At 45.9% G+C, this 21,822-nt stretch overlaps 2 long non-coding RNA genes across 2 annotated transcripts in view; one reads left to right on the top strand and one right to left on the bottom strand.

Moving 5' to 3' along the window:
* Positions 1 to 1,538: 1,538 nt before the first annotated feature.
* LOC123377779 lies at positions 1,539 to 2,481 on the bottom strand. Its single transcript, XR_006582326.1, has 3 exons — positions 2,389 to 2,481; positions 1,948 to 2,019; positions 1,539 to 1,760 (listed from the first exon to the last, which is right to left on the bottom strand). It is a non-coding gene; the product is annotated as an uncharacterized LOC123377779 (long non-coding RNA).
* A 65-nt stretch (positions 2,482 to 2,546) lies between these two features.
* The window catches only part of LOC123376948, a 78,894-nt gene continuing 59,618 nt past the window's right edge, over positions 2,547 to 21,822 (top strand). Inside the window, exon 1 of the long non-coding RNA XR_006582005.1 lies at positions 2,547 to 2,650. This is a non-coding gene — a long non-coding RNA (uncharacterized LOC123376948). The remainder of the gene's footprint in view (positions 2,651 to 21,822) is intronic.

Raw genomic sequence — 21,822 nt, 5'->3', positions numbered from 1 at the left:
GGTCTGCCAGAACAACTTGTGAGCGACAACGGACCGCAGTTCGTCTCTCAGGAGTTTCAAAATTTTATGAAGGCAAATGGGATACACCACATCACGTCAGCACCATATCATCCGTCCACCAACGGATTAGCTGAAAGATTTGTGCAGACAATGAAAAACGCTTTGAAATCAGCAAAGGGACAACACTCCATTCAAAAGCGTCTGGATACCTTCTTACTTTCCTATAGAAACACACCTCATGCTACGACCCAGGCTTCCCCAGCCTTTCTAATGATGGGACGACAGCTGCGCACTTGCTTTGATCTGCTGAAACCTTCTGAACCCAGACAAACTGTGCAACATCAGCAGCAATATCAAGTCATCAGACGGGCACCCAGAGCAAAAGACCGAACCTTTAGCCCAGGGCAGCCAGTTTTGGCTCGGAATTATACTTCCAGAGCTAAATGGGTCCCGGCCACAGTCATCACTCAAACAGGACCTGTTTCCTATACAGTCCGGACTGCAGAGAATCTTACCTGGCGGCGACATGTAGATCAGCTGTTGCCAGGTCATGCCAGTCTTCAGGACCCATCTGCAGTTGAGGGGTCTGACTTCACCCCTCCTGGTGAGACACCGAATCATGAGTCACCTGTTCCTGACTGTTCTCCTCCATTACTGCCGGCAGCTGAGATACCCCTTTGCCCAGCACGAGCTGATACCACCTCCTCACCTATTCGTGCTGCGGACCCTGAGCCCCTAGTACTTTCGGGTGCAACAACATCAGAAGTTCGCCGTAATCCACCTAGAGACAGAAGGCCTCCTCATCGGCTGGATCTTTAGTTAGGGCGAACCCACAGTTATGGGGCAAAATAATCCCCAGGGTTTAGCCGGGAATGGAGGCAGTCTACCCTCCTTCTCTAGTTTAGTGTGTGTTTCATTTAGGGGATGTTCTTATTAGGGGGGGAAGAATATGTTGTGTATTTGGTTGTCAAGGGTTTTGTTACTATGGCAACTGAGTTAGACTATTAAGGGATAGCTCAGCCAGTTTCAACCGGCTGAGTGAGCTCTCTGTTTCTGTAAATAAAATGGAGGTTTTGGTTAGCTGTCTGCTCTCTGGCCTCAAGTGATTGCTTCCTACACCGGCTGCCCCTAGGACATAACACCCAGGACCGATAGCAAATGCACAGGTGAGGGTTTTTTTGGCTGTGTGTGTATGAGAGAAGTGCAGAAGCCAGCTGAAAGCAAGAGGATGAGTGGGGAGTGAGGTCATGAAAGGGAGCAGAGAGACCGAGTGGCTGGGAGCATGGAACTTATGGAGAGGTGGCCTTGGAAATTGTGAGCAAGGAAACTGCCTGCTGTTGTTTGTTTCTACTGTGTTCAGGGAAACAGGACTTGGTGTACATTCTTTGTAAACAGGATTGCACCAAAGAAAACACCTGACTATCATCAATTTCTCCTTCTATCAAAAACAACCTGGTAGGCCCCAAATATTGGCTAAACTGCTTGGGCCAAAGGGGCATCTGTATTTTCCAGCATTCCCTTCAGAGAGCAGTCTGGGGGTCTTATACTGTTTTTAATCAATCTGGTCTTTTAATTTGTCCCCAAGCGGCGGCATGAGGCAGAAAGTGAGTATATGTTTCCTGCAGTAAGTCCTGGCTCTGCTCATCTGGGGGCCCTTCTCCACAACATCCTAATGGCTTTTTCGACAAGTCGTTCAGAGGCCCAGGTGGTGGGATTAGCAGGAAAATGTTCTATTGATCCAAGAATCTCCAGGAACACATCTTTAAAAAACAGAAGAAGAAGAAGAAGAAGCAAACAGCCCCAGGCTGGTCTGAATGGGCCCAGCGGGACCCTGGCTATTAGAATCTAAAATCACTTACAGACAGCCCAGGAAGGGGGAGGAAGGGAATACGTGCTCAAGGGGGGCAGCGAAAGAAAGTTTAAACAACTTCTGTTTCAGTTACTCACATCTCTCTTCCTCTCCCCCTTGCTCCCTTTCTTTGTTTGGTTTTGTATTAAGATCTGCAGGTGCCGGGTACACTGTGACGAATTGGAAAATTGAATGTGATATTAAGTTAATTAAAACTGCCCTCTGTGTGTTAATCTTCTTGTCGAGTTTTAATTAAGTGCTGATAAAGGCTCAGCATGGGGAGAAGGGGGCGGGGGGGTTCTAGTTTCCCTGCCTGCGAGCCAGGCAGCCTGCAGACACTAAGGTGCTTGTTAGGCTAATGTTTAGCTTACAATGGCTCCCCTAGTGCTTCCCAGTTCACGTGCCGGGGGAGGGAGCCTGGTTATCCAACTAAAATATCTGAGAGGGATGCCCCGTTAGTGCCTGCACCCCCTCAGCAGGTGTTGCCACCTAAGTAGGAGGGGAAGGGGTGAAACTTGAATATCAACTTTCAAACCTACTTGGAAATTGAACCTGCTCTTGTGTGGACAGCACCCTCACTGGAAAACACCCCTGAAATTTGCCAGCAGCCTGAAAATCCCACTTACTAAAAGTCACCTTTTGGGGCTTGGCCTTCCATGTGTTACATCACAGGTCAGCTTGATGACCTCAGAGTTCTCTACTTTGTTGCCAGTGAGCTGGGAGTTTTAGGCCCAGGGCGTGCCGTTTGCCATCAGTAGCCATTGTGATGGGCTAATCGTGAGAATATAAGTGGATGGATGGGTGAGTGGATCTTAAATATAGTGCATGCATATAAACCAAGCACTAAACAGAGAGGAAACTGATTGGGTTCTGAGGGTATCCTAGGTAACTGCACTGGGGCAGAACTCATTCACCAACCATTACACAAATGAACACAATGCATTCTGTGAACGTAGCAAGATGGTTCAGGAAATAGGCTTAGGCAGGGATCCTCTATACTGCTCCCTGGAGGGCATGAAGGCACCAGGCTTTTAGTATTGTCTTTCACCTCATACGTAGGTCTGAGGGAATCTGGTACACCTGCACACCTTTGCCATCACTTCTTTCTTATGTGTTTATTGTCTTCCCCGCTTTCCATGTATAGAATCTGTCTGTTCCGTTGTCTGCAGAGATGGACAGACAAACAGATAATGGAAATAAGAGCTCAACAAACTTGTAGCCAAGGTTATAATTTTACTGAAACAGCTTGGTGGCAAACTATGCTACAAAAGCCCAGTTAGTACTAGTGTTACTTATAGGGGCCATCTGATGTAATAGGGCAGGCGTATGATGATGTGAGACTCAAGCTATCCAGCATGATTGGGACATCCATTCCCTTCAGGGCTTTGCGAGTGTCCATGGTACTTGCACGTGTTGTATATCTATCCTTTATAGCTGCAGCACCAGCCAGGAATAGCACAGCATGCATTGCAACAGAGACACTTTCCACAGAGGCCTATCTAACCACAAGCTGCGCAGTTCCCACCTCCGTGCTGTTCCTGCAGTCTGTGGGATCACATTAGTATAACCCATGGCACTTGTTAGATGGGTCCTCTCTTTCTTCCTCCTTCCCATCACTTGAAGGAAAAGCAGAGAAGGCAGATGGGTCACAGCTTGGGTATCTGAACTGAATCCTCTGTTTCCTTGAATCCTGTGCAGTTTCAGAGGCTTCACTGATTCCTCTTGGCCGAGGCTGGTGAAATGTTGGGAAAGTCACAGAATGAAATGCAGGTTTAAAACATCACTACAGAATAAAACAATAACCCAGAGCATAATGTAATTTTCTGGATCCAGTTAAAATAAGTTTTTCCTAAACCAAGTCAGTTCCAGTAACACAGGTGCTGTGCCCCCGCCATGCATTTCATTTGCCACTGTACTTCTGAGAGAGGTATGACTCATCCAGTCCTACAAGCAGGGCCAGCTCCAGCTTTTTTGCCACCCCAAGCAGTGAACAGAAGAAAAAATAATAATAATAATAATAATAATAATAAAAAAAGCCGCAATCGGCAGAACTTTGGCTCTACTGCGCTGCTTCATTCTTCAGTGGCAATTCAGGACCCTCTGCTGAATTGTTGCCAAAGACCCGGACGTGCCGCTCCCTTCCATGGGCCGCCCCAAGCACAAGCTTGGTGCGCCGGTGCCTGGACTGGCCCTGCCAACAAGGGAGGCTGGTATTTCACTACCGTAGCTAGGCTGGACCGTGTTCCAAAACCTGCATCACCAGCACCATGGAATGCAGTTGTTCTCTGTCCCTTCCTGGTGGGAATATTTTGTGATCTAAGAAGTGGGGAGGTTGTGTTCTCTGCAGAAGAATACGATAATAAGATCATTTGAGCTGGTTGTTTTTTTTAATTTTTTTTTTTAATTTGACAAATTCAACCAATTTTTTTCGCACAAATGTTCAAAATGGTTTGCAAAAAAATGTCAACATTGTTTTGACAAGCTGCAGAAGTGGCGTGTTGATGTGCATTGCTGGTAAACTATATCTCATGTCCATGACCTGAACATTCATCCCAAGCCAGAACAAACTACCTTTTGCAATAGTGAGATGCCAGCTATGTATTTTAGTAAGCATTTCTGTTTCCAGAAATGCTGGCACAACCCTTCATTTTGTAGCAAAGTATTGTCCACCTTACTAATATCTTCCTAAAGTGGTCAAGATGGTCCCAATTTGGGGTCTAACTCTCTTCTTTCTTTATTGCTTTTAAAAATGGTGGATTTGAGACCTATGTTTCTATATGCTCAATTGTCTTTTTTTCAAAGATGGAGAATATCATTTTGCAGCAGTTATCTCAATTATTGACCACAGACAGAGTTGAAATAAATTTTCTCAAATAGCTATTCCTTCCTATATATCATTAGATCATCTTTATATTGTGGAGTGAGCATTACAACTATTTCTTTTTCTCCTCCCTGCCCTGAATCAACAATTTAAACTTTGTTCAATTACATCTAATAGAAATAACTTCCGGTAGTCCCATTTTTTACATTTTTACGTTGAGTGTATATAAAGTGTCTTTCTCTTGTTCTCATCCAGATTCACCAAGGGCTTTTTCAAGGTCGCAAACCAAAACATTATCCACCTTAATTTACCACACCTTGTAATGCCTCAACCCCCCACAATTATTCTTTGAAATACTTTAGGACTAGAACTAATACCAAATGGGATTAAAAATTACTGGTGTAGAGCCTGACTCATCTAACATCAATTGCCACAATATGTCTCCTGCATCAGATGTTGTAGACTTAACACAGGTATAGCGCCTGCATTTGCAACGAGAAAGTTATTAAGTGATGCTATTTTAAAAAACAACTCGTAACTGTTACTTACTCACTGACCCTTTGCTGCAGGTTTTGGTGGAAGTTCCTAGGCTACAAGATTATTACTGTATATCCTGGAATATCACTGCAATGTGCTGTAGTATCCAGTTGAAAGGATACAGTTCTACCACCAACCGTTAGCTGTACTTGTCAATCTTGAGCTGTGCGTTCTGGAGTTACTGAACCTATAAAGGGCCTTGTCTCACTGCTTTGCTCTTCACCGAGCATGTGGACAGTCCAATGCACCTTGGAGAGAAGATTTTTGCCGTTGCACTTATGGCATATTTGCCAAAATGAGCATTTAGCTGAATAGGGATTTTCACATCAGAAATCCTTTCGGACAGATCCTCAGCCTAGTGTAATTTGGTATAGCTCTTTTGCCATCTAAGGAATTACAGTGATGTATGCCTGCTGAGGATCTCGCCCGATATTCCCATGTTAATTTGTTATTTTGGTTCCCTTCCGTTCTAATTTGCTCTTTTTGAAATGATCCAAGGTGGAGTAGCTGCTCATTTTGTCCCAATAAATAGAGGCAGGCCCCTTTGTTCAGAAATTACATAATTCCCAGAATTCACATACTTGAGCTTTAAAACCATCCCCTTCACCTTGTTCACCCGGCTCATATTGCTGTATTACTTTCCCCCAACCCTGGTCTGTCTTGTCTTTTTAGAATACAAACTCTTCTGGGCAGGGACTATCCCTCACTCTATCTGTACACTACCTAGCATAAGGGGGCCTCGGCCTGGGTTGGTCTCTAGGCAATAATATTAATAACCAACAACTTATAAGTAACATTTTTCTGGCATTACTGTTCCTCTTAAATGTATTCATAATCTGTACCAAATCCTCTTTATCTTCTTCTTCCTTCAATGTAAAAGCATCAGATACCTGTAACAGTAATGGACCCTCCACACACAGAAAGGTCATTGCCTGCACTTTAGTTGCATTCTCTGCGGCCCCAGTGGAAATGAGGGAAATGTCAAACTCGCGCTTAAACCGACGCCATGTTTCTGCAAGGTTCCCTTGCAAATCCAGTGGCCTTAGAAGAAATAATTACTCTATCTTTGGTTTGAGCTAACATCTGACATTAGGCCATCTTTAATAAGCACCCAGACACCGGACTTGTCAGGAGAGAAGGCACAGCCCTTTTGGTAACTGCATGGTAACTCAGCTCAGCCTGAGTTTGCTCTGGCTTCCAGAAACCATAGTTCACACTCTGTGCATGCTTTTACAGAGATGTTGGCATAATCCCACCCAGCCTAGTAACCTGATACCTTTCTTTACACCAGAGCATGGTGTGACGGGTTGGATCACAGAAACCCTCTTGGGAGCTGCCACCTGATGTGCCAAGACTACTTCGACCCCTGCTTTCCCTGCCATCTCAGGACTCCAGCACCCTGTCTTGCTGAGCCAGACACTTCCGTCTGCTCCAACAAAGACCCAGGGTCTGAATTACTTGCCCCAAAGCTGCAGGTTTATCTGAAAGCAACTAACAGAAGGGTGCTTGTCTTTAACACCCAGATGCCCAACTCCCAATGGGGTCTAAACCCAAATAAATCCGTTTTACCCTGTATAAGGCTTATACAGGGTAAACTCATAAATTGTTCACCATCTATTACACTGATAGAGAGATATGCACAGCTGTTTGCTCCCCCAGGTATTAATACATACACTGAGTTAATCAATAAGTAAAAAGGGATTTTATTAAATACAGAAAGTAGGATTTAAGTGGTTCCAAGTAGTAACAGACAGAACAAAGTAAGTCACCAAGCAAAATAAAATAAAATGTGCAAATCTATGTCTAATCAAACTGAATACAGATAAGATCCTCACCAGTTCCAGAATGCTCCCTTTTACAGACTAATCTCCTTTTAGCCTGGGTCCAGCAATCACTCACACCCCTTGCAGTCACTGTCCTTTGTTCCAGTTTCTTTCAAATATCCTGGGAGGTGGAGAGGCTCTCTCTTTAGCCAGCTGAAGACAAAATGGAGGGATTTCCCAGGGAGTTAAATAGACTTTCTCTTGTGGGTGGAGACCCCCTCCTCATCTCTATGCAAAGTCCAGCTCCAAGATGGAGTTTAGGAGTCACCTGGGCAAGTCACATGTCCATGCATAACTCACAGTTTTTACAGGTAGCAGCCATTGTTTACATGCTACCTTGAATGTCCTCAAGTAGACTTCTTATGTGGATTGCAGCATTCCAAGATCCATTGTCCTTTAAGTGTTTCTTGATTAGGTACTTAATTTCAACATTCCTTTTTCCAGGAACTGACCAAATGCTCTACTAAGGTTATTTAGAAATCAAGCCAGTAACATTCATAAATTTGAATACAAAAATGATACATGAATACAAATAAGATTAATACATTCAGTAAATCATAACCTTTGAGATATGTTACATGGCATATGTAGCATAAAACACATTCTAAGCATATTTCCATAAAGCCTTATGGGAGGTACCATCACAAATGGAAATGCAATGCTACAGAAAAAATGGGAAGCTCTGTAGGCGGGTTCCCTGGAAAAGAGAGAGCATAGAATAATTCAGGGACAAAACGGTGGTGCCCAAGAGACTATATCATTAAAATAAAAACATTACCCCATTTTCTCCCTTCACTGTACAGATTCTGGCATCTCTAGGCTCTTGTTTGTTGGGAGCAGTTTGCTTCAGGGACAAGCAGTGCCCCTCCTGACTAGCCACCAGTAGTCCCTTTTTTTTTAGAATGATAAAGGCAAAGTGTGCCTTTTCCTTCCACCCACATAGACACGGGCACCCTGGTCCTTTGCCAGCTCAGGGAGCAAGAGACCCAGATCAAGATCTGAAGCAATGCTGCCTGCTCAGAAGTTCATAAGGCTTCAGTCTTTAAAAGCAAGGACAGCTATAGCACAATGAGGATGTATTATATTAATACAAACATGGAGTAAGAGACATTGGATATGAAAAAAATCAGCTGATGGTGTCTGCAAATGAGGAACATGTCGGGTGGCTCTGGCAGCATGGATAGGCCTCTGCTTCCCTTCCTTTGGGAGTGCCATTGTGAACTGCTCTGTATGTGTGTCAGCACATGCCTCTGTCAGTGTGTTTGTGTGTCTGCATGGATGAGTCCGTGTTCCTGGGGATGGGTCAGTCTGTGCTTGTGGGCCTTCATGGAGGTATGTTTGTCTCCTTGCATGAGTGTGCATATGGGCCTGTTCCAGTATGTATCTGGATGTCTGCATGAGTGTGTATTCATCATGCAGATGGTTGTGTGTTTAAAGGTCAGGGGTTAAGGTCTGCGTAGATCAGAACTTGTCCAGACTTTTGGGGTTAGATTCTGGGAGTTTGGTTCAGGCCTGCCTTTAGTGTCTGTGTGCGCGCGTGCATTGCATTCAGCTGTGTGCCTACCCAGTGTAACTTGTTCATGTACCTGCATGAGGGTTTAACTCTGAGGCCTTGTGTGTGTTTCAGGCCTACTGGTATGTCCCCATTGGTTTTCTGTAGTAAGGAGGTCTTTCTCTGTGGTTATAAGCTCATTTGTCTCCATAGGTTTGTCTCTCTTTCCCTGTCCTTGTATGTTTGCACTGTGAATGTTTCTGTGTGTGTGTGTGTGTGTGTGTGTGTGTGTGTGCAGAGAATGCGTCCCTACCTGAGTTATGAGTCTGTATTTGTGTTGGTGTGCCTGCTTAGTGTGTGTGTTTATGGGCCTTCAGGAGTGTGAGCCTGCCTGTGCCTTAGTGTGCCTGCATGGCTGGGCACCTGTGTGTTTGTGTGTGGTTGTGTTTCCCCGTGTGTCTTTGTGTCTGTCAGTTGTTGTGTTTTTGTCTCTGTGTGCCTACCTAGAAGTGGTGTCTGTCCCCTGGGTGTGTGTGTGCGCATGGGTGTACAGTATGTGTTTGCCACTCATCTGTCAGCTCTCACTGATTACCAGAAGGGAAGTGAATGCTGCCAGAGATTGAAGGTCACCAGAAGGACATTTCAATTATTCTGTGTCATCTGCGAGGAACTCGACTCTTGTCGGAGTCCCAGTGGAGTGCAATGAAACAGTAACTCGGCTGGAGGAAAAAAAGGAAAAGGAAAAAAGGAAAGAAAGGAGGGGGGGAAAGTCCCATGCAGTCTGCACAGAAGCTAAGGTCACTGGGATTGACAGCTGCTAGGAGATATCTCTATTTCTTGTGCCGAAAATAACACCTCTCTGGGCTACAGATCTGCGTTTTCAATTAAATATTGGGCAGTGAAGAGGGGGAAGAAAACTCCGAGATAATTTCAGAGGAGGGGAGGAAATGGAAAACAGGCTTATAAGGGAAGTCTGCCTTGCTGGTTCCTTTAACCTTATTTCCTCACTCTCTCTTGTTTCTTATCTCTCACTCTCCTTTTGAAGTCCTAGGAAACACTAAAGGTGGCAAATAGAGAAACACCTTTCTATACAGAGAAGAGGGCGGGAACCTTTCTCCTTGTAACACTCTTTGTGTGAAGAATAAGCAAGCCCCAGTGGCAATTTTGATCCCAGTTAATCTCTCAATCAGTTCCATGCCATGTCAGGTGGCAGCCACCATCATATAACCCTCAGCATTTTCCAGTGATTTCTGCTTGTTTCATGCAAACATGATGCCTTCTGTAAGTAGTATTAATCCACAGCCGAGAAGTTCCCTTCTGTATGGATGAGCTTTTCTCACTTGACCTGCATTATCACCGAATCAGAGCAATTAGAGATGAAAAAGACCACTTAGGTCCCAGCTAGTCCAGGATTGTTCCTTACAATCTATTCATGCTGTAGCTGAGTCCAATTTGAAATGTCTTAAGTTATGGGGCTTCTACAACTCTCCCTTACAGTACAGTCTTCAGGCTGATAGACTTCACTGTTCCTTGTATTGACCCTAAATACTTCTTTGCTGAATTTTTTCTCATACTCCTAGGAACCCCCTTGCATTTCACAGTCACTGTAGTGAGGAAGTGGGGAGTGACACACCAAGTGCAACAATCTGCTATAACTACCTTTCAAAATACCATGCTTTATTCCCAGAGCTGGAAAATCATGTTTCTTTTTCTCCCCATTTTACTTACGAGTGCGCGTACACACACACACACACACACACACACATGTTCCTTCAGGAACTGAAAATAATATGTTTGTCTTCATTTGTGCACGGACATGAATTATATCAGCACCACCCAAGGAACAAAAGATGTAGGACTTTATCTTATTCCTGAACAAACCATGACTGTGCTTTGTTTGTTAAGTTGAATCTGGAGGGCATGTCACACAGCACTGCAAAAAAATTCAGGGCAGGTCAGATTTTGATCCTGAAGTTCAAGGACACCCTCCTCCATTTTCCTCACATTGCTCTGTTCCCTGCCTGTGGGACTCAAGTCTGAATGCCTTCTGTCCTGCGAAATGGACGGAAAATGTTTCTGGAGGGAGGAGCCCTTGCAAGCTCTATGGCCTGTAACCATCAACAGCTGTCAAGAATCAGAGGGGTAGCCGTGTTAGTCTGGATCTGTAAAAAGCAACACAGAGTCCTGTGGCACCTTATAGACTAACAGACGTATTGGAGCATGAGCTTTCGTGGGTGAATACCCACTTCATCAGACGCTGGTAAGATGCTTTGTCTGGCTGTGCTGGTCCCGCAGATGTCTGGGGATTTTTCTTCAGGTAACTGTGCTGATATTATCAGGAATCCAAGTCCATAGAATCCGGGGCTTTGGTTTGTTGTTGTCGTTTACTGGGGATGACCTACTTGTGCCAAAGCCACAGAATCAGGCAGGCCAGTGAGAACACTGGTAGAAACAGCAGGATGAGCTCAGCTCCATCGCTAAATAACCAGTAAAATAAATGGCACAGAAATGGCTAGGGCAGTCTGCTCTCCCTTTGTCCTCACTGAGTGTAATCCGATTGCTCCAAAGGCTGGGAAAGCCATCCAGTCTTCCCTGCACCATGGATGCCACTAATAAATAGTACGTGGCTAGCACAGCAGTGAGTACAAGTTGGAAGCAGCTTCGGGAACAGCACAAGGCCAATATCTGTTGCTTATTGCAAGCCGAGAAGCAATTAGAGAGGCATTTGGAGAATGTCTGGTGTTCCTGTCTGGAATTCTTCCTTGATCTAAGCCCCATGCAGGTTGCAATATGTCTCAATTTTCCTGTGACTGTCCCCTGATTCATGAGCCCAAATGAAGTGGCCCATATTAATTTCAGATGTAATGATGAAGCAACACAGCTTTGTAATAGGATGTTCTAATCCATATGACAAATGCAAAGAGGTGGCAACCCTGCCTGCCCAGGACAAGAGAACTGGAATGTGTCAGACCTCAGTGACCTCACATTGTCCCTCCAAGCCTAACTCAAGTGGAAAGGGAAGCACACCAACCTTATCTGAGAAAACTCACTGTAGTAACCAGGCTGTTTCCAGGGGTGCTGCAGGCAGCCAGCCAGCTTGGCTATGGCTGTGATAGTAGCCAGTAAAATATACAGTGTTTATGACTGGTGATAGATTAGTCTGTGAAGCTGCAGCAGCAGGTGGCGCTTCACTGCCTCTTGCATTGCATTCAAGTGGCCGTCTCTCTGTCCCCGGCTTCCCCAAATATGTCAATTCAGTGGGCAGTGGAACTCACAGCAGCACATGAATGCCTAAGTTACTGTGCCAGATAGAGTGGACTCTATGAGGATGAAGAAAACAGGACAAAGGGTTGTGACAGACTGGTTCTGGGGCACTGGCCACAAAGTCAGAGAGCTGGTGATGCTGCTGATGGTTTGGAATCTGATGTGCACATAAAAAAATTAGCGTACCAAATTGATGATGCGTTGCCTGTCAGCTGATGCCTGGGATGAGGGCCATTACAAAGCAGTAATTCAGTTGGGGGATTCTCTAATAATGTCATAAACTGTCTGAAAGGCATTCAGGACCCATCAATTGGATTACAGCCTCAATCCATGCTAACAGCCCATGCCATGTCACTTAAGAGAAAATATCCAACAAAGAGGAAGCATCTAAAGGAATTCATGACTTCAAACTTGCACACAAAGAGAGAAAGGAGCCACTAGGCACTAGTAGCTAGGTTACAGAACAGCTTAGGGTGTTGGGGAATATGGTGTGAAACTTTTCTCCTTTAAGCCACCATTTTGAATCCAAAGAAAGCTGGCAGTGACAGAAAGACACTACCAACTCATGGCTGCTTAGTGGCCTGTGTGAAATTAATTGGTAGGTCTCAATCCAGATGCTTGTGGACAGGTGCACTCAGAACAAAAAACAGCCGCACAGACAAAGTTAATTGGCCTCTTTGCTGGCATTTTCAACTGACAGTATGTCTACACTGCAATTAAACACCTGCAGCTGACATTGGCTCATGGGGCTCGGCCTGCAGGGCTATTTAATTGTGCCCCAAGAGCCCGGGCTCCAACCCACAACTGAATGTCTGCACAGCAATTTATAACCCCATAGCCCGAGTCAGCTGACCCAGCACAGCTGAATCCATGCTGCAGGTCTTTTATTCCAGTGTAGATGTAACCTGAGAGGCCAGGGATTGGATAGGCCATTATGACAGAACTGCTGTCTCGTTCTTCAAGATGGCCCCTGCAGGTCAGGGTTAAGGTATGTCCAGGCAGGCAGCACATGGGAGCCAAGCCCCCTGCTGCCTGAGCTCGGTGTGTGCTGTGGATAGAGCACTTCCATCTATGAGGCTGTCATCTGGGGGTTTGCCACTGTGTGGGTCAGTGCTGAGAACATCCTGCTCACAAGATGGCAGTCCCCACCAATTCCATGTGCAGAATGGCCAGGCACAACTCTCCCTCACTCCTAGTTTAAAATGCACTTTATGTGAAACCCCACATCCCAAACATGATTCTGGGATGCATTAACAGGTGTGTTGTGAGCAAGACACCAGAAGTCATTCTTCCACTCTATTCTGCGCTGGTTAGGCCTCAACTGGAGTATTGTGTCCAGTTCTGGGCACCACATTTCAAGAAAGATGTGGAGAAATTGGAGAGGGTCCACAGAAGAGCAACAAGAATGAGTAAAGGTCTAGAGAATATGACCTATGAAAGAAGGCTGAAAGAATTGGTTTTCTTTAGTTTGAAAAAGAGAAGACTGAGAGGGGACATGATAGCAGTCTTCAGGTATCTAAAAGGGTGTCATAAGGAGGAGAGAGAAAACCTGTTCATCTTAGCCTCCAAAGATAGAACAAGAAGCAATGGGCTTATACTGCAGCAAGGGAGGTTTAGGTTGGACATTAGGAAAAAGTTCCTAATTGTCAAGGTGGTTAAACATTGGAATAAATTGCCTAGGGAGGTTGTGCAATCTCCATATCTGGAGATATTTAAGAGTAGGTTAGATAAATGTCTATCGGGGATGGTCTAGACAGTATTTGGTCCTGCCATGAGAGCAGGGGACTGGACTCGATGACCTCTCGAGGTCCCTTCCAGTCCTAGAATCTATGAATCTTTGTAAGACTCGGACTGTGGCTCATAAACCTAGTACAAGTTGTGACTGTTATCTAGGGTCCAAAATACTGAGGTGTACTTAATCCATTAGCACAACTGGCCTTGCTTAGGTGTGTGTGGATCCTGAACACTTTCACAGCCAAGACTTGAGCTGGGATTTTACAGCTCAAGAAGGTAGTAACTCTGCCATTCAAGCAGCAAAGGAGACACTCCCTCTCTGAGTCAGCAGGTGCTGGCTGTGTTAAGATTAGGGACTGGCTAGATCACATGTTCCTTCATTCAGGATGTCAATAATCTTCCAGTCCATTTACAGCTGGTAGTTTCTGTTCTGAAGCCAACATCAGGGTGATCCTGGACACTCATGACTGGGACTTATCATGTCATAGTGGCTGTCTGTGGGGATTAGGGTGACCAGATGTCCCGATTTTATAGGGACAGTCCTGATTTTGGGGCCTTTTCTTATATAGGCTCCTATTACCCCCCACCCTCTGTCCCAATTTTTTACATTTGCAGTCTGGTCACCCTAGTGAGGATGCTGAACCAAGGCTGGTCAAGAGCCCTGGGGGTAGGTCTGGAGGGAGTTTTCTTTGTCACACCTTGTGCCCAATATTCACATGGCAGTCTCTCAGAAACAAAGGAGACAGAGTAGGAATAAGGTCAGTCCTATACCAGATGCCCGCAGGCCAGCACAGCAGGAGCTCTGGATTCCTGGATCTATATCTTTTTCCTGACGGCTAGTCATATCGCCATCCTCTTTCCCCTGAAAGATGCATGAAGGTGAGATGGGAAATTGAGGGGGAGAAAACACAGGATTCGATGCCAAAAAAGGGTTAATGTCAGTTCCAAAGTCTCCTGATGGTTACAGTAATGCTCAGCCCTAGATTCCTTTGTATGTCTATAAGGGGCAGTTAGGGGAGAATTGGCCAGACGACACACCACCTTCTAGGAACCCGGGGCAGACTCAAAGCATGCAAATGGTGTAAAAACCTCCCCACCATAATGACTGAGGGGACATTACACATCCAACTCCACAAAAATAGACGCTTAGAGGCCTCTTTATGACAACGACTTTTCCTTCCACTAGAGCCAGTGGACAGCGTGAGCACAGCCAGGAGACGGAGCCTGAGATACGGCACTCCACAGCCCTCTAGTCTAGGCCTTAGCAAGGGGATGTAAGAAATACAGGGGGTTAAGCAGACTAAGAGCACATGAAAGAACAGTCTCCCTTGTAAAGCTGGCAGGAATCCTGTGTGTACAACAGACTGATATTTGGGTGCACTGCCCGGGGCACCTGGTTGCTGTAGATTGCTCTCCGAAGAGACCTGATCTCCAGTTGGAAATGCCAGACACAGACCTTAAAGTAATTGCCCTGATTGCTCCCCGGTTTGCCACTTTCTCCGTGTGCCCCACTCTGCTGCCCCAAAAGCAGCACTTCTCTCGGCACCTACAGGTAGCCCTGTCCTTTCAAACGCATCTTTTGTAAGGCCGCATCCTGCAGTCCTTGGCTGGTGGGGGAGGCGAGAGGCAAAAGCACAGCTGCGATTCAGATCATTTCCAACCACAAAACACATCACATTTTTTCTCTCTCACACAGTGCCCATCCCGAACATGCTTTTGCCTTCCAGGGGGGCCTGAGGGAAGGAGCAACCAGATCCCCCCCTCCCCCTCCCCACATCCCCTCAGCTGTCTCCTGGTGAATCATGTGCTTTGGAGACAGCAAGCACTCCCCCCTTGCCTCCATCGCTGGACCCCTTCACTGGGAGTCATGCTCGCACGTCGTAAATCGTGTCAACTGTTACACAGACAGCCTTCCCTGGAACACGGGGCTATTTATTTTATATCCAAAGAAATATAAATGTTTGCACTTAGCGGCGGACAGGATGAGAGCAGATGCAGGTATTTCACCTTTGAATCCCAGCCTCACCGACTTGCTAGTTGCTGAGCAGGGGGCTGATGAATTGCAAACACATTAAGGCCCCAGCTATCTGGCAGCCCCCTTTGCTGGCTTTGTAAGCTGTTTAGTTGATGAGTTGTTTAAGTGGCCTTTTTATGGTGCTTCATTTCCAATTGCTGAGTTTCTCTAATCATTGCAGACTCTGCTGGGCTCAGCGCAGCATTCCAGGCCTTGCTTTCGCACAAGGAGACTTTCCAAGCATTTTTGGAAGATGCCTGTGGGAAGATGGCCCCCATTACTCCCCTCCACCCACTGTTGGATGCAGGGATTTTATAACCAAGACCACCTAATGTGATTTGACTTTTTTCCCCCCTGTTTTGGATGTGTGAACTAGTTTGCATTCATCCTGAAATTCTGCCCCAAACTTAAACAGCTCTCCCTTCCCTTGAAAACTTTTATTGAAATTTGGAAGAATTTAACTGAAATAGACATGATTTCCTGTTCTGGCACCACTACTGAACGTCTTCCTAGCTTTGTCTAGAAGCCGAAATTTCCCGTGAAATTTCACCTGGAGCTGGAAACAGGAAGACCTGGAAATCTCATGAGAAATTCCAGTATCATAGGGTCTCTATCTAGTTTTGCAGATACCAAAGCTTTGGGAGTTCTGAGGAGAATACACATGAAAGGTGCTTCTCAGGACCAAATCTCTAAGCCTGCTGAGGTTCACCCATCTCTCTCCTGCACCAGCATGGAACAGAAGGAAGACTGGCTGTGTTGTTTTTAAAGTTGGTAGAAGAACCTTGATTGGCTTTCAGGAATGTATTTCTGCTGATTCCTAGTGCCCACTGGACCATAGCTAGGAACATCTCCTGAAGCAGATGTGAGAGGTGGTCGCTCTGAACGCAAGCCTCTTTGAGTTCATGGGAAAGTGACATAGGCGACAGATTCTTCCGGGCCCAGTGGGTGCTCAACCACCTGCTCTGCCCCAGATCCCACCCCCAACCCACCTCTTCCTGCCCCCGCCTGCCTTTTCCCACCCAGTTCCGCCCCCTCCCCTGAGCGTGCCCTGTCCCTGCTCCTCTCCCTTCCTCCCAGAGCCTCCTGCATGCCGTAAAACAGCTGATTGTGGCGGACGGGAGGCACTGTTTGGGAGGGGAGGAGCTGGCTGCCAGTGGATGCTAAGCACCTGCTATTTTTTTTCTGTGGATGCTCCAGCCCTGGAGCACCCAGGGAGTTGGTGCCTATGGAAAGTGATCATAATATATGCTGAATTTAACTGCCCAAAACACAATAAAGGCTTGATTTTCAAAGGTGCTGAACATCCACTGCTCCCATTGACTTCAGTAGGAGTTGGGGTTCTCAGATACTCTGCAAATCAGGCCCTAAAGATATTGCTAGTAGCATATATAGGTACTAGGTGTGCGAGGGGAGGGGGTACATTCATCAAGAAAGTTGAGAGGGTTCTGCTGCAGCAGGGAAAGGAGGTGGCCTATGAGGAAGAAGAATAGGACAGGGACTGCAGGATGGATGGACTAAGCACCTGGAAAGAATTAGCTGCTTACTCACAACAGAGGTTGCAAGGCAAGAACACAGAGCATCTGTGGAAAGGCTAGGGCAGGAATGAAATGGTGCTAGTGGGAAAAGACATTCTTGCTGATCCATAAGGAGATAGTGAGACACAAAGAGAGGCTTTGATTTTAACACTGTGGTTCTTTCTGGGAATAGGTGTTCAAACCAAAGAGATCACTCACCCTCTCTCACAATGACTTCTCCCCCTCTTCACTTTTGCCTTTCTTCCTCCTCTTTCTGTCTTTCCTTTGCTTCATTTCCTCTTTCCCCCTTTCATTCCCTATTCCTTTCTCACCACTCTCTTTCTAAGCCTACATCTCTCCTCACACACTTCTCTCTTCCCACAATGGCCATGGAGTTTGGGTGCCTCCTTTTTGTGTGAAACAACTGAGACCTGGTTCTGCAGAGGTGCTGGGCTCCTACAGCTCCCATTGATTTCAGTTAGAATTGTGGGTGCTAAGTATAGCAGCCAGCATGGAACTTGGAGGGAAGAGCACAGGTTATCAGAGGGAGGAGTTTAGAGGAGACTTCAGGAAGTCAGTCTGCATGCACATGGCTGGAATGTTAGCTGCAATTGCAGCACCTCTGTGAATAGTTCTCTTAAAAAAGAGCCAGTTAATTTTAGAAATATGGAGCTCTCTCATGTTATTAGTTAGCATGTGATACAGGAAACTCTCAGCACTTCTGAAAATTAGGTTCTAAGTGTAAGAAGTTAGCACCCCCCCCCCAAAATAGATGGCCCCCCCAAATCACTGCCCACTTTTGAAAGTTTTGCCCATAGTGAACAGCCACTATTTTTGTGGCATGTCTACAAATACTATACATGAGGCCCCCATTGTGCAGTAGTGTGAGTTTCCTTCCATAAGGCTGGTAGGAAAAAGAATTTTACTTCGAAGCTTTTAAGGCATGACATTAACTGGGAAATTAAAAACACTGAATGATTAGGCAGCAGGTAACTCTTGCACGTCTCTTTAAGGCTCTGGCTGTTATTCTCTGCACTATTATGCAAGTGTGTTTCGAGTGCCTTGTCCCATCCAGGTCACATGATACCTGCTTCCCCAAGATCTTCTTCTAAAATAAATATTGCTTTTAGCCTCCTGCCTGGCTTCCGCTCGCAATCTACCAGGCCTGATCAGACCCATAACTCAAAGGGCAAGAGGAAATTCATCTTGCAAAGGAGTTTTTCTCCCTTATATCTTATTTGTTCATGTTGTCCTAGCTAGAGGCATCCATCCTTCACCCCTACGCAGGACAGGCTGCAGAGCTGAGAACAGGACTTTGCAGATAGTTTATTCTACTTGATAGTCTTGAATACATTTTTGAGAGGAGTCTGTTTCCTAATCCTCTTGGCTGTAGTGGTAATAACACTTGCAACCCTTCTTGCTCTTCAGTTGTGTAGGAGATTTGGCAGTGTGTACCGCTGGCTCTGTTATTGTGCAAATTCCCAGAGCAGAGAAGCAGAGTAGAGGTTGTGAACTGGAGCTCCCAGTCCTTGTTAGGGTTGGATGAAATGAAAACCCCTCTATGCCCCCCCCCCCCACATGCTCACACAAAACCATACCTTTCTGTGGTTCCAAACTGTTTCCCTAACCTCTTTGTCTTGTTGTTTTCCGTTCATGCAGCTAAGAGAGATTGGGTCATCTAGTGATGTTTCTGGCCTGACCAGAAACAGGAATCACCTGAGATTTCCAGCAAACGCCTGCTCTCCTGAGATTCCCAGCTCAATTTGCTGGCTCAAGAGTGTTGGATAGTTTGGAGAAACACTCAAACTTTTGGATGTTTTAGCCAAACCTAAACTCCACAGAAGTGAGGGGTGGAAAAAACCTATTAGCTCATCCACTCCATCTCCCTGAAATTCCCAACTCCCTGAGGTTCCCCCACCACCATCTCCTGCCCCAATAGGGTCTGATGTAATAGGGGCAGTAGTAATAAAAAGTTACTAGGTATAAATGAACTGATGGGGATTAAAGAGCCAGCACATGCCTCCTGGAAGGCTTTAAAGGCATCCTGTTTAGAAACAGCTCTGTTTCTCAGTCTCATTTTCTCAGCCATTTTCTTTCTCCTGGTTTTTTTCCCATTCATATGTAGAAATTACAGCTGGCATTCTGGATCCCATTCAGCCCATCTTCCCAAGGCCAAATGCAGGACTGACCCAGACAATCTCTTCTCCGGGGCTTTGTCTGGTCTAGATTTAAATGCCACAGGAATGGGTTTTCTACCACTCTCCTTGAGAGACTAGCAGATGATTATTAAAGTTTGCCTGACAAGAGGGGCTCAGTTCTCCTGGTGCAGCTCAGCCCCACTGCTCTGTACTTTCAGTGGGTCCTCATCATAGTGTTAGTGTAGCCAGCCCAGGAAAGATTACCATAGTGGAAGGTGACATGGAGCCAGCCTGGAGGCTCCTTCACCATCTCCCCCCAACACTTGCTACCAGTGGGAAGAGATGATGGCTGGAGAAAAGGGGATGCATGGCTAGGACCCTGTACACTTTGCTGATCCCCAGCAGCAATCAGCCCCTCAGGGCTACTAACAGCCAGTATATGTGGGAGCAACCCTGCAGTGGCTCTAGCCCAGCTCAGTAGGCCCATCCCTGCAGAGAGCAGCCCCATACTCAAGGGAATGTACAAGTGAACTTTACACACATACATCCCCACCTGGGCATGGCTCTTCCTGACCTGAGTTGTGTGTGGGTTGGCCAGACCAAAGGATCTGGCCCAGAGTCTTTGTTTCTTGGGAATTTCAGGTGGAGAGGGAGGGATCGTCTGCGGAGAGGGAGCTGTGGGTGACGTTGCACTCCACATGCTTTATGAAAAGATGCTTATGAATGTGAATATGATGTAACTGGAATATGCTCTACGCAAAAGGTCTCTTGTAAGATATCATTACAAAGCTTATCATCTACCAAGTGTGTTCATCCTATTTGTTTGCATGTATTATTTTTATGTCTGCAGTTAGGAGAATAAGATATAAACTTGTATTACTGATATAAACTTAAGTGGAAGCCATTAAGGGTGCTCCAGAAACAATCAGTTGTAAACGGCCCTAGTTACTTGAAAGCCTTCCTATGTACGTGTGGGCCAGCCCATGGGGAATGGAGACTAGGGGTCTTACAGTGACATGTGACCATGTCACCTGATAATGAAATCCAGCTTAAATCTGGTGCTTTTCCATTTAGAAGGAGGGATGGGGACCCATAGAGACAAAAGATTCCCGCCTTGTGCCAAAGCTATAAAAGGGGGTGGAGCAGGACAAAAGGGGCTGCCAGTCATGAGAAAACCCCTGCTTACCACCTGAGATTTCTGCTTGAACTAACAAGGACTGAACCAGGTGAAAGGATTGGGCCCAGACTAGGAAGGAGTCTAGTCTGTGAAAGAAGCTTATTGGAACATCTTTGACGGTGAGATATTACCTCTAATCAGTGTATTAGGCTTAGACTTGCGTGTTTTGTTTTATTTTGCTTTGTGACTTACTTTGTTCTGTCTGTTATTACCTGAAATCATTTAAATCCTACTTTTTATATGTAATAAAATCACTTTTGTTTATTAATAAACCCAGAGTAAGCGATTAATACCCGGGGGAGCAAACAGCTGTGCATATCTTTCTGTCAGTGTTATAGAGGGCAGCCAATTCATGAGTTTACCCTGTATAAGCTTTATACAGAGTAAAACAGATTTATTTGGGGTTTGGATCCCATTGAGAACTGGGTGCTGGAGATAAGTAACCTGCTGAGCTGTTTTCAGTTTAGTCTGCAGCTTTGGGGGCGTGGACCAAACTCTGGGTCTGTGTTGCAGCAGGCTAGCGTGTCTGGCTCAATGAGACAGGGTTCTGGACGTCCCAATATGGCAGGGAAAATGGGCTCAGAGGTAATTTCTGCATGTCAGGTGACAGTCCCAAAGGGGTCTCTGTGACCGAACCCATCACACTGTAGAAAGGGAGAAATTTGTGGCGAGGGAGGTACTAGAAAAGTAATAATTATGGTTAAATTCAGCCCAGGATCGGAGCTGGCTTCTTGACACTAGGCCCTGAGGTGGAACAACTGCTTGAGAGGAAGCTGTGCTGAAGGAAAGTGTCCACAATCTCCCATCATCTGTGAGACCAACACAGCCCCTAAAGTGGTTTGCCCTGGTTGGAAAGAAGTTTTCTCTAGGGTAACTGGGGTGGCACTGATTGAGCGCACTTCCTCTACAGCTTCTACCAGGGAGCTCCATAGGCGTCCTGGCCACTATCGAAAGCTGCTCCTTTCTGATGGAAAACCTGAATCCTCCTCCTGAGGTGTGTAATAGAGCAACTGGTTCAGAGAGGTGTGAAGTGCACTGCACTTTAAATCCATCTGTGGAGGCTGTCTCTGGTTTGAGGTTAAGAGGAATGTGCTCCACCAAGCAGTTCTGTTCCCACTGCACTTATTATTACTATTATCTGTTATATTTATTGTGATAGTATCACTGGGCCCCAGTCCGGGCTCAGGGCCCCATTGTGCTGGACGCTCACATATCAAAACAACAGTCCCTGCCCCAAATGCTGACAATCTAAGATAAGAGGCAATAGATAGATGCAGACAGAGAGACGGGATGCAAACAAGATAACTGTGGGAGGCTTACAGAACTGTAGTGCTGGATGAAGTTGCTTGGGTCCCTGCTGTTCTAGTGAGCCACTTTGTATGCTAATGTGGCAAAGTGGGGTTGGACTGAGCGGCAGACAGAAGACCAGCCTGCCTCATTTTTTGCCCTGGTCACGTCC

This window comes from Mauremys mutica, chromosome 9 (assembly GCF_020497125.1).
Source record: "Mauremys mutica isolate MM-2020 ecotype Southern chromosome 9, ASM2049712v1, whole genome shotgun sequence".
NCBI classification, from domain to species: Eukaryota; Metazoa; Chordata; order Testudines; family Geoemydidae; genus Mauremys; species Mauremys mutica.
Note: the sequence above shows the minus strand (reverse complement) of the source record. Positions and strands in the feature narration are given on the sequence as shown.